General features: G+C 46.8%; 1 protein-coding gene across 2 annotated transcripts in view; it reads right to left on the bottom strand.

Annotated features, from left to right (window-relative positions):
- The window catches only part of LOC118771024 (cadherin-10-like), a 31,391-nt gene extending 19,341 nt beyond the window's left edge, over positions 1-12,050 (bottom strand). Inside the window, exon 1 of one of the 2 annotated variants that reach the window (XM_036518858.1) lies at positions 11,959-12,050. The gene's annotated coding sequence lies outside the window, so the exon portion shown is untranslated. Of the gene's footprint in view, positions 1-6,571; positions 6,638-11,958 lie in introns of those variants that run through there. The other variant, XM_036518859.1, reaches the window with a different exon arrangement.
- Positions 12,051-12,396: the final 346 nt, after the last annotated feature.

Below are 12,396 nucleotides of genomic sequence, written 5' to 3' on the forward strand. Positions count from 1 at the left end.
AAGAGTGGAGACGTGACGCGTCTCGGACGCGATGCTGCTGCCTGCGATCCCGCGTCTTTACTCTGTCGTGCCCTGCATGGCGGCGGGAACGGCGGAAAAAACACGCAGAGCCCCACGGAGCGCCACCGCCAGCAAGGACCGGCTGTCTGCCGCACGCCTACTCACCTGTGTAAAGGGTTACAGCTGGGTTTTGAGAGGGGGACACGGCAGAGATTTAAGGTCAGGAGCTAATCTGTACGAGGTTAGCTGCAGGGTGGTGGACAACGCCTCACCCCTGGTGCACTCACTCCATCCTGGTTGCCTCTGTATTCCCTGTTCTGTATGAAGCAGGACCCTGCTTATCTGTGCAGCTGTACTATGCAATCTTTATAAGCCGTGATCATTTAGACCCAGTGGATCTTATTAACATAAATGCATTTCCGCAAATTAAAAATAAAGTATCACATTAGATATTCACCTTGCAGACTTACAGACTTAAATAGCTTACATTAAAAAAAAAAAAAAAAAGTATAATTCAGTGATACTGCTGGTTATTTGCTGAAATAATTGGGGTTAAGCACCATGCTTAAGGGTACAACAGGAGTCCTCTACTGGGGAATTGAACCAGCAATATTTGGGCTCCTCACCACCTCTGCTACACACAGCTGCAAGCTCAGCTCAGTTTTAATGAACAGGCATATGTGCATAATCTCAGCAGAAGGAAAGAAGGCCAAAAGAAAGCCTCTATGCTATGCCTAATGAACTAACTCTACATACCAATGCTGTCTCCTTGAAATCCACTAACTGCAACCCACAGAGTAAAATCAGTGCTAAGGTACTGGACCGATACCAGCAGGGGGCACTGTTGACCCCCCTGCAGAACACTTAAGCCAGATGCTTTAACCTGAATGACTTGGTTAAATACATCAGGCTCTAAATACCCGGCCGCTTCGTCAGACCGCAGGTGGCGGTTCAGCTTGGCCCGCCCCACACAGGAAATAATCCCTTACGACAACAACACAGAAAGAGAGATAAAAAGTTTTCCGTTAAAAACCCCTCTGGGAGCTCTTTGTTCGGATAAGAATGATTGCATGAAGCCTGATCTCTCTGACATGATTTAAATGGCTCAACATGAGAAGACACTGCTATCGTGACAAACACAATGAACTGAGCCAGATGCTATGGGGGATCCTCTCTTAAATTGGCTATCTTGGTAATCATTAAAAACAAGTTTGGGCTTAAACTATCTCTCCTATCTGCGCTTCACCGGACTCCGTGGAAGTAAGAGGCACTCTAAACAAGAGCAAACCAGCGGGCTTCACTCAGACTCGGAGTGATTCATTCTGGAGTCACTGGAGTGATTCGGATTCTGATTCAGAACTACTGCAACAGGAAATACCCACGAGAAAACAAAATGCCAACACAATAGCACCTACAGGCATTAACAACAGGCCATCCATAAAATGACAATGCCCATTGTTAGCTGTGGCCTGACAACAAAGACTACACGACAAGACTGGTCCAATAAAAAAAATAAATAAATCTAGAAAAGAAGAGTGTAAACTGCTTGCTTTCTCATTACTAAAGGGCCAGTCACGTTTTGTATGCACAGCTTATTTCTCTCTGTTTTAACAAAACAAAGTTCCCACATAATGCATCTTTCAGAAAGTACAAATATCAGCCAGAAAAAAGAAGTATTTCTAGTACTACCTGCCCCCCTAAAACACACACACACACACACACACACACAAACACATGAATGCAAATGCATTTCTGGTTTGGTTCATGGTGCATCCACACAGATACAGGACAGGAAAGACTCAGCATACATTTGCCCACCCTGCCATGTTCCTCAATACCACTGTACTATACGGCCTGCGCACATACATAAGCACTATTCACCTGCTGTTATAAAACACGCATCTCTCTGCTCTGAGTCCAGAGGCCCGACCCGCTGCCGCAGCCTGTGGTGCTGCCAGAGCCGAAAGTGTCGCTCAGAACAGGCCGACGTCAGCACTCCGCCGCACGGCAACACGCCCACGGCGATAACCAGACGGCGTCTCCCGGCGTTATTCCGGGTCAGCGGCGGATTCATTTATTTCTCCTCTGAATTCTTGATGGAGTCCCGGCAGATTAGAAAAAGTAATATGTGTCGGCGTGGCGGAGGTGAGCGGGGCTTATTCGAGAGGGAGCCTCGGCCGCAATCGATTTTGGCGAGGGAACGGAGGCATTCAGAGCGGATCCTGGCCCCGTACTCCAGCTGGAGACAGTCCCTGGCCCCTCACTTTGTGAAATTGCTTCTAATCCACGGCTGACCCCACTCTCCACTGTTTAATTTCGGGGTGATCGCCTCCGCTCACAGCAGCTGGTGTGTGTATGGTACTCACTCCTTACCTCCCTCCCCCCCAACCCCAAAATCTGTGTGTGTCTGTATATGCAGTTGTTTTTGGGTGCACTGTGTGTTTTTGTGTGTGTGTGTGTAGGAGAGTTCATTTGCCTGCTGTGTGTGTGTGTGTGTGTGTGTGCGCGTGCATGTGTTTGTGTGCCAGACTGGCTGTCGATCATGGCTGTGACCCCAGACTGAATGTGATGTGGGGATTCTGACCGTGGATGCTAACTGTGTTCAGGCCGGTCCAGTTGACCGCCTGCCTGGAGGCAACTCCATGCCCCCGAGCAGTCTGCAACAAATCCCAGACACTGTTGCCTGACAACAGTTCCCTGGCAACCCTTCATGCATGTGATAGGCCAGGGGTGTCCACCCTTTGGTTTGGGGTCAGATTTGACCAACAACAAACACTGGTTTGGCCATTTGAGGAAAGAGAGGGAGAGAGAGAGGGAAGGAGAGAGAGACAGAGAGAGGGAGACAGAGAGAGAGAGTGAAGGAGAAAGAGAGAGGGAGAGAGAGAGGGAAGGAGAGAGAGAGGGAGAGAGGGAGAAAGAGGGAAGGAGAGAGAGACAGAGAGCGAGAGGGAAGGAGAGATAGAGGGAGAGAGAGAGAGATTCTGAGAAGGACAGAGAGAGGGAGAGAGAGGGAAGGAGAGAGAGACAGAGGCAGAGAGAGAGAGAGGGAGAAAGAGAGAAGGAGACAGGGAGAGAGAGACCTGGAGACTTAAGCTGACAGATAAGGCCTGAGACGCAGCATTTTAAGTTCTTGTTCTGTCTCTGCTTAACTCAGAGCCCTCTCATATATGCTTTTAGCATTAGAGGGTATTAAAGAGGCTGTTCGGGCCAGTTTACATCAAGACCAGGACTCCACACTAATGGATTCCCAACGGGCTGACAGCTTGCTGGGACAAACTTTTCGTATCTTTCAGGAAGGACAGCTTAGATCTACCCACACAGACACAGCAGGTCCTGAGAGGAGCAACAGGAACACTGTGGAGCAGAAGGACTGATTTTTATAATTAGTCCTTTCCTTCCTTAATAACAGACAAACACATGTATGGTTACCCCTGCTTCATCCTTCCATCTTTGGCATGATTCTCTTCGGGGTGCGTGACACCATAATTATCTAACAGGAGACATTTCCAACACACACCCCACTGACTAAAGGCCTAATCTTAGAGCAGAGTTACCACAGACAATGCATTACCAGTAATAATGATATGATTTGAGTATAATATTAAAATCATATAATAACAGTCATCAAAAATGAACTAAAGCTGGTTTTTAAAAACAACAACAAAAAAAAAAAACAAAATGGCAGTTGAATTCAGTTTGATAAGTGAGGCTCCCCATGTCCCTGCCACACGGCATGCTGGGATACCCACGTCGGCCCTCGCCCGCCCCTGCAGGACCTTACAGCCAATCAAAACCACAATTACCAGCTTCCCCCTGAGCGCCCCCGGGGACATCTCAGAAGTGAGTTTGAGACGGCCGTGTCAGGCTCCTCCATGAGGTCCTGCTCGGTGAGGTCACCCCGCTGGCCGCTTCCGAAGACTAATTGGGATCCCCCCCATCCCCCCCGCGGCTCGGCAAACCCCGGGATGTCAGGGCCCTTCAGCTCGGACACACAGAACAGACGCCTTCTTTTCTTCCTTCCTTTCTCTCTCTTTTTTTTAATTCATGACCTGTACATCTCGTTGCACGACACAACGCCCACGGCTGCTGCATCGTTACCCGCCCAAAGCAGGCCACGCCGCGTTCCGGTCGGAGTACTGGAACCCGGGACTGTGGGGTCACGGCTCCCCGTGTTTACAGCTGCCCTCGGCGCGGGTCACCCTCTGAAAACTTTGTCTGCTAAGCACATCAATAATTGGATGTAAATAACGCAGAGAGCTGTTGCTCGGTCCGCTTTCCATAGCCTCGGTGAACCCTGTGAGCCGCTCTCCCCTTGTGTTTCAGCTGGAAATGATGACCATGTACTAACTGCACACTGTGTGCCAGACATTGTATCTGCACAGAACATCTCGTTTATGCCGCTGTAGCTGTGAAAAGATACGAAGCCTGCCTGCTGGTGCACAACATGGTTTGAATGTAAACTGTTATAAAAGTACTTCTTCGGGACTTCTCACCAATCCTGAATTGCCAACGGCAGATCTGTTAAAATGTCTGAGGCAATCACACCGCTAATCCGTGCCTGACTGTGTCCATTAGAAAGTCACATTTCTTTGTTCCTTTGCTCGATGTCTCTGTTTTCTGGATTGTGTTGTTACCCCAGACTAGGCATAATATCTGGCATGGGCACTATGAGGCCAAACTGGGGAGAGAAACTTTTCCAGGAAAAGTGAAGCTGAGACAGAGAGAGATAGAGAGAGCGAGAGAGAGAGAGGAATGGAGAGGGAGAGAGAGGGGGAGAGAGAGAGGGAGAGGGAGAGGGAGAGAGAGAGAGAGAGAGAGAGAGGGAGAGAGAGGGGGAGCGAGAGGGAGAGAGAGGAAAGGAGGGAGAGAGAGGGAGAGAGGGAGAGAGAGAGGGAGAGAGAGGGAGAGAGGGAGAGAGAGAGAGAGAGAGAGAGAGAGAGAGAGAGAGAGAGAGAGAGAGAGGAAGGGAGGGAGAGAGAGGAAGAAGAACTCGACTCTTATTTGGAAAGTAAAACCAAGGGCCTCCACAGAGACCTCCAATCACCAATTAAAAAAGAAACCAAGCTAAAGAAACAAAACATTAAACTCCAAAGAAAAAGCTATATAAAAGAGAGAGAGAGAGAGACAGAGAGAGAGAAAGAGAAAAATAAACATTTTCTATATGGCTGAACACAGGGTGAACAGCTGAATAAGAACATTCACTTACCAGCTGACCAGCCAGGACAAAGCAGACACACCCCAGAGACACAAACACACCACAGACAGACACATAGGGAGTGCGGTGTCTAACAGACACCTGCATATACACCCATACCCCAACCTCCCCCCCAATACAAACACTCCCCTTTCTTGTAGAGGGGGTGGCACTGTGGGAAGGAGAATGCTTCGTTATCACCTTATTCAGCTGCCTCTAATCCTCCCTCCCTCCTTCCCCCCTCCCCATGCTGCCTATTCGTCCCGCTCAGGGTACGCCTAATGCTCCCTCTTTCCCCGCATTTCATTCATTTCCAGACCTGTGGGCTCACTCTCCTCCACATCCTGCTCCCTGCAGCCACACCGCGTCACACCCTGCGGCTCCACGACCAACGCCCGCGCGGGAGCGAGGCTAACGCCACACACACACACACACACACACACACACACACACACACACACACACACACACACACACACTCACACACACACACACACCGACCTCCTCACCTCTCCAAACACAACCTGCCACACACACACACACACCCAGGCCTCCTCATCTCTCCAAACACAACCTGCCACACACACACACACCCAGGCCTCCTCATCTCTCCAAACACAACCCGCCACACACACACACACACACACACACACACACACCCAGGCCTCCTCATCTCTCCAAACTCACACACCGGCCTCCTCATCTCTCCAAACACAACCCGCCACACACACACACATACACACACACACACACACACACCCAGGCCTCCTCACCTCTCCAAACTCACACACCGGCCTCCTCATCTCTCCAAACACAACCCGCCACACACACACACACACACACACACACACACACACACACCGACCTCCTCACCTCTCCAAACACAACCTGCCACACACACACACACCCAGGCCTCCTCATCTCTCCAAACACAACCCGCCACAAACACACACACATACACACACACACACACACACACCCAGGCCTCCTCACCTCTCCAAACTCACACACCAGCCTCCTCATCTCTCCAAACACAACCCGCCACACACACACACACACACACACACACACCCAGGCCTCCTCACCTCTCCAAATTCACACACCGGCCTCCTCACCTCTCCAAACACAACCTGCCACACACACACACACCCAGGCCTCCTCATCTCTACAAACACAACCCGCCACACACACACCCAGGCCTCCTCACCTCTCCAAACACACACACCGGCCTCCTCATCTCTCCAAACACAACCCGCCACACACACACCCAGGCCTCCTCAGCCTTCCAAACACAGACCGCCACACACCGGCCTGTTAATCAACAATTACACTACCTGGAGAAAAAAAACAAAGAAATAAATATCCAAAGCATCTCACCCTGTCAGCTATTTTATGGCTTTCGGGAGTAAGCGTAACATCTTCAGACAGTCCCCTCCCGACGTGGCGGGTGTTCTGCAGTCTGGGGTGAAGCGCACAGGGCCTGCTGAATTAGGCACGATTGTGTGTCATAAACAGGACTGTAAGCAGAATGCAAGCGTGCCCGCCAAACCGTCGTGACAAAGCTGGGATGTCCAGCCGGCAATTATGACTATTCTTTCACAATATTGTGCTCCTGGCTGCTTCTTCTCCACAGCCCTCCATGTCCCAACAGCCAGAGCTGTTATGGCACAGAGCCACGGAAAGCCCTGGCAAAGACCATTATTTGTCTTTTAGCAGTAATTAATCTGAACAGACGCCCAATATAAAACAGAAGAAAGCTCATTTGGTTGTCAACCAGCGTGGCTCATATGGAGACCGGCCCGGCTATGCTTTGTGTTTAAGACAAAACAAACAAGAACGCAGATGTTCAAGAAGAGTCAAGTTCACCATTGGCAGCTAATTAAAAATCTTTATGTTTCTGTGGATCTTTTCAGTCAACACTCACGGTCAACAGTTTTTTTTTTCCCACACATTTTTTTGTTATTGGAAGCTTGATTTGCAATGAAAGCAGATCGTATTCACTACTACAGAGCTATTAGTTCAATCCATTCAATCCAAGAAATAAAAGTAAAAAACTTTTTCCTTTACCTAAAAAATAATTTAAGAAGTAGAGTGATGCAATACTCTGATAACATGCATGTACATGCACATTTCTTTAGTTTCCCCACAAAATTCAATAAGTTTAATATTAACCAAAGTTTGCTTAAGAATATCGATTTTAGCGCGATGGGACAGAACCCTTATTACGCAACTGTTACTAATTACGCTGTTATCAGTTGCGCATCCGTGCATCCGTGCTCGCGCCCCCCCCCCCCCCCCCCCAAAAAAAACGAAAGTAACGCGTCACGCACCGTTTCACGCACCGTTCGCGAGCGACAGGACCCATCAGCGACGTCATAGCTGAGTTTACGGGAGCGCGGCCACGTGACTGGATTCCGCTCCGCACGAAACAAAGAGGGGGAAATTACCCCCTGCTCAGCCGCACGAAACTGCGAACCGCACACAGAGGCAGTGCTATTTTTACACAGGCACTAAAACGGTGCTGCTCTTAGGCCAGAGAAAGAGCGAGAGAGAGAGCGGGAGATTCATATTCTCACCTTCTTATTAAAAGCAAATCGCAGGTCAATGAAAACCGAGTATGAATACGAGATTGATCGGTGCTTAACTGAAAAAGTGAGAAGGTTACATCGAGGCTGTGCATGAATATGAAATAACCGAATTAATAATGTGGGGGCACTAATGTTAAAAGTGTGACTCCGATAGCTTTTACAAATTAATGCTTTCTTTTTTCCCTCACACCTACTGATTTTGCCGGACTCCCTGAGGACACACTTACTCTGCCTAATAGAGAGGTTGTTAATGAGAGTCAGGCACACCTCTCTTAAAATGTAAACCACACCCTGCCCACAGTCTCACCTGTCACTAGAGTACTGTCCACAGGAGGGCGTAGCATCAGCGAAACATTCCGGCGTCTTCTGTCTTTAGTCTCTGAACAGCGGCAGTAAGCTGTCTAACATTTATTACCATTTATATATGATAATATATTATAATTTATTTATTTGGCAGGCACTTTAGGGGAGATAGACTCACAAGGCCACTGTGATGAGGCGTAAGGTGCCTTTCACAAGCGCACAAGGAAAGAATAGCAAGTAACACAGCGGAGATAAAGTAGGAAACTGAAAGCAGTTGCAGGGTATCTGCATGCAACGGCAGCTGCTTAACACACAGCGGTAAAATGGAAGCAAATGGAACAAGGCCTTATATCACTGCAATACCACAGCATACATCAAGTGCCTAACAATTATCCATAAAAGCAGCATTGCTTTACATGATGCTAATGTGCACCTAGCGCCTAACAATAATCTATAGGAGCAGCATTTCCTTACGCTAAAATGCACCTTCCACCTAACAATAGCCTATGAGTGCAACATTACATCAAACGACAGGTCGGTTTTGAGATGATAGTTATGGGATATGTAGGATATTTCCACATTCTCTGAACAACATGGAGTCACATGCTATATATGTTACACATGCAATCTTAAAATTCACTTCCTTAAAAGAATGAGCTTTTTAAAAATGAACCTCAGGGACAGTGTTTGGTAGGCCACATCGAGCACTCAGTAAGTAAATGGGCCCCACACCGACGGATTATAAATAGCTGGGACGGCCAGCCTTGCAGTTGCCATGGGGTTTTATTTTCTCACAGAACCACCACAGCTGTTACTTCAAATACAAATCTAAGGCACATTATCAAACTTCTCTTCAAAACTTTCAATCACAGATAACTAATTTGCAAAAAAAAAAAAAAAAAAAAAACAAACAAAAAAAAAATGACGGCACAAAAGGAAGTGTGAAAATGACAGTGGGGCCTGATTTTGGCGGCTGCAGTTTGTGCTAATAGAACGGCATAGTACGGTCTGATGCTGGACCAGGGGCAGCGACTATCCCTGCCTTTAAAGAGCAGCTTTAATCAAATTAAATGCTGTGTGTTACCTACACTGTGTCAATCCCATTACTTCCAGTCACGCAGTTCATCCTGCGAACGTCACGTAACTCACTTAAACAAAGCCACACGTGCAACGAATCTACATTCAAAGCCGAGGGCTGACCCTCGCGTAGTTACACTGGATCTAGGTCTAAGCTTGTAGAACACAAGTCTGTATGTTTGGAATATCAAAACATAAAGCAAAATCATATATGAATTTCAATCAATCACACCGCAGCTTTACTATGGTTTGCAATGTAGGTAAAAACACAAGGATCCTATTTCATTAAATAATAGAAAGGGCCCCGAGTAGCCGTGAGATTTGTAGGTAGATTTGCTGTGAATCTTATATTCATGGACATATTTCTTGTGATCACAATGGTCTCAGACATCCTGTGCAACTACCTGGTCTATTTGTCTTATTATTATTCAAAATAAGAATCACATTTGTTTATTCATAAAATCAAAAAAACACTTTGTAAAAACTGAGATACTTTTTTTGGTATGGACTCAAAAAAAGTGTTTCACAGCACCGTCTTTATGAATTATTCAGTGTGTGACAAGTTCTGTGAAATTTCACAGGAAGGCAAAGCAATTCTCTACCTGTTCAGGTTTGGCTTGCTTTCTTCCTACCTTCAATAATCCTGTTAAACTTCATAAGTCACTCAAAAGATCAATGCAAAGGCATCCCCTACACCACACACACTTTGCACGTTTCCATTCTGATACATTTAAGTATTTTACATCTACTGTGCTTTTTATGTTCCTCTCCTCCTTTTTATCACAAAATAACGTCACATTTTACCACGTTAAATGATGCAGCACCACAGCGATCAGCTCTGTTTTCACAATGTCAGTTTTTTTTTCTATCATGTATGTTTTAAACGGAACCAAACACTGCTAAAGTCATACTGACGTGACACAAAATCGCCTTCTGCACGAGCTGTTGCCGTGACACACGCTCCCTGCAACGTTTCTCCACGTTCACTTTGAAATGATTTACGGCGAAATTCAAACACAATGCACCCCGGTCCTTTATTTATTTGTATACACATTTATGGATGTTTCCAATAACCATATCGTGCTGCCCACTGATATCAACACATGCGAGGACTTGGCATGACTTGGCAAAGGCTTGCTATGGAGGTGGTCTTCTCGTGCCCTGTACGCCACGCACACATTTTTAACGCGTTTTAATCGTACTTAAATTATGACGTAGCAGTATACTGTAATATGCGTGGCGTCATAATACGGCCTCTCTGGCTGTTAATCAATAGTTCAAAAAATCCCGATACATACTTACAGAAGAGATAAACAAAATCAGGCTTATCAAAGGCGACAGAATCGCACTGAAAGTTCACACGCAGACAAACCCCTTAATTGTTGCACGGCGAATGCAACGAACATCAAACGGATTCGGCTTAGTTGTTTCGAGCGCAGGATTCTCGAAGTAGCTGCAGTTGCATTATGACATTTACATTTACATTTCTTCATTTAGCAGATGCAGACATAAACCACACTGCAACATTTCACGACGCAACCCAGATTTTCAACAGAGCATTTCATTCTAGCCACTCTGTGCACGGCATCGCTTCTGTACAGAAAGACAGCCCTCACCGCCGATTGCTGAAACGCCAGTCTTTCTGGCGTGTAACAGTGGCAGGTCTTTCACAATGCGGGACAGTTGAGACTTCGAAGATAAACTGTTCTCCGCGCATTAACAAGACCGTCTCGAGGTAGAATTACCCTCCCAACCTCGGACACATGAGCTTTGGTGGTCTCTGTACAGATCACACCAGCATCGGAAACGGACTTCTACAGAGCAAGCTTGCATACCTACACAAACTATAATGGCTTACAAAACCTTCATCTCAGCCAGTCCGTTCGCACTTGGCGCTTTGCCAAACGGCTAATGAATCCAGCAAAAAAAAAAAAATAACAATGATACATAAAGTTTAAACAAACAGTGGGAAATCGATCAAATAACGGCGAGCGCACTTTAAATTCTGACTGACAGTTACGAAAAGCTTACAATGTATTCCCTTTGAAACCCAAAGCAATTAATTCGACCATTTAACGAGCTCGGGGTTATTAGTGCTCGGTCCATCTGTCTGTTTTCAGATTGAAAAAGGAAAACCAGCACTTTGCCTGCATGTTGCCTTCACAAGCCACGCTCCCAATAAAGAAAGACTGCGGTATTTCCAAAAGGAAGCCTGAAAGGGCTCTCCTTTAACCTGCTTTACATTTTGCGCATTTAAATTCCGAAATGCGCCGCAGTTTTCCGTATTCCCATACCAAATAAACTCAAAACTGACCAACACTCGAGTGACAACACGGACACACACTGCTGGTGAATAACGTCTGTAACGACTCATAATCAAAGTCTTAGAAACAAGTACAATAATGAGCGGTAGGCTGTCACAATAAAATCGCCGGAATAAGAAGCTTCTTGTTTAAACTTCGTTTTGATAGGAATATGTTGTCAGATGGACGCAGGTGCTCAGCGGCACACATATCTCAAATAATGATGATATGAAATTTCTCTTTTTGTGAACTTCATCACAATCTGCGCACCGCATCCTCTGGTCGGAAAAAAAGAATACAAAAACAAACAGAAACCCCGCGCACGTAGTAAACATGCATTGGTGGTTTCACGGCGTTACGTGACTGAAGCGTTTTATTTCTGAATCTCTTTTTTTTAGCAGTTCGACAGACATTTTTTTTTAATTTGATGCATGCCAAAATAATTCCTTGTAAAGCAACGGCAAAAGTTGACGTTACGTATCACCGCACTTACCCAGAATGTAACGCAGTTCAACCTGCTACCGAAGCGCAGCGGTAAGAGACAAGATGTGTATCCGGTCCCTACATAAGGAGTACTTTACAGTATCTGCAGCTGTCTCTCTCTCTCTCTCTCTCTCTCTCTCTCTCACACCCCCTCCCTCTCTCTCTCTCTCTCTCTCTCTCTCTCTCTCTCTACAGGGAGAGGTAGAGTGGACCCTCTTTCTGATTGGCTGCCATTCAAAAGTCCCCGATTTACGAAAGAAGAAAAAAAAAATCAGCAGAGAAGGCGTGCACTCGAATCAGCCGGGAAGTGTGTCAGCGAGGGGACCGCGGCGCGGAGGATGGAGCGGGACGAGGGCAGCAGACAGGTCGCGCCACGATGAGAGACTGCATCGATCCCAGAGCCGCTGAACTGTCGAAAAGGAGACCTTCCTAGAGAGCTAACGCGTGA

This window comes from Megalops cyprinoides, chromosome 24 (assembly GCF_013368585.1).
Source record: "Megalops cyprinoides isolate fMegCyp1 chromosome 24, fMegCyp1.pri, whole genome shotgun sequence".
Lineage (NCBI taxonomy): Eukaryota > Metazoa > Chordata > Actinopteri > Elopiformes > Megalopidae > Megalops > Megalops cyprinoides.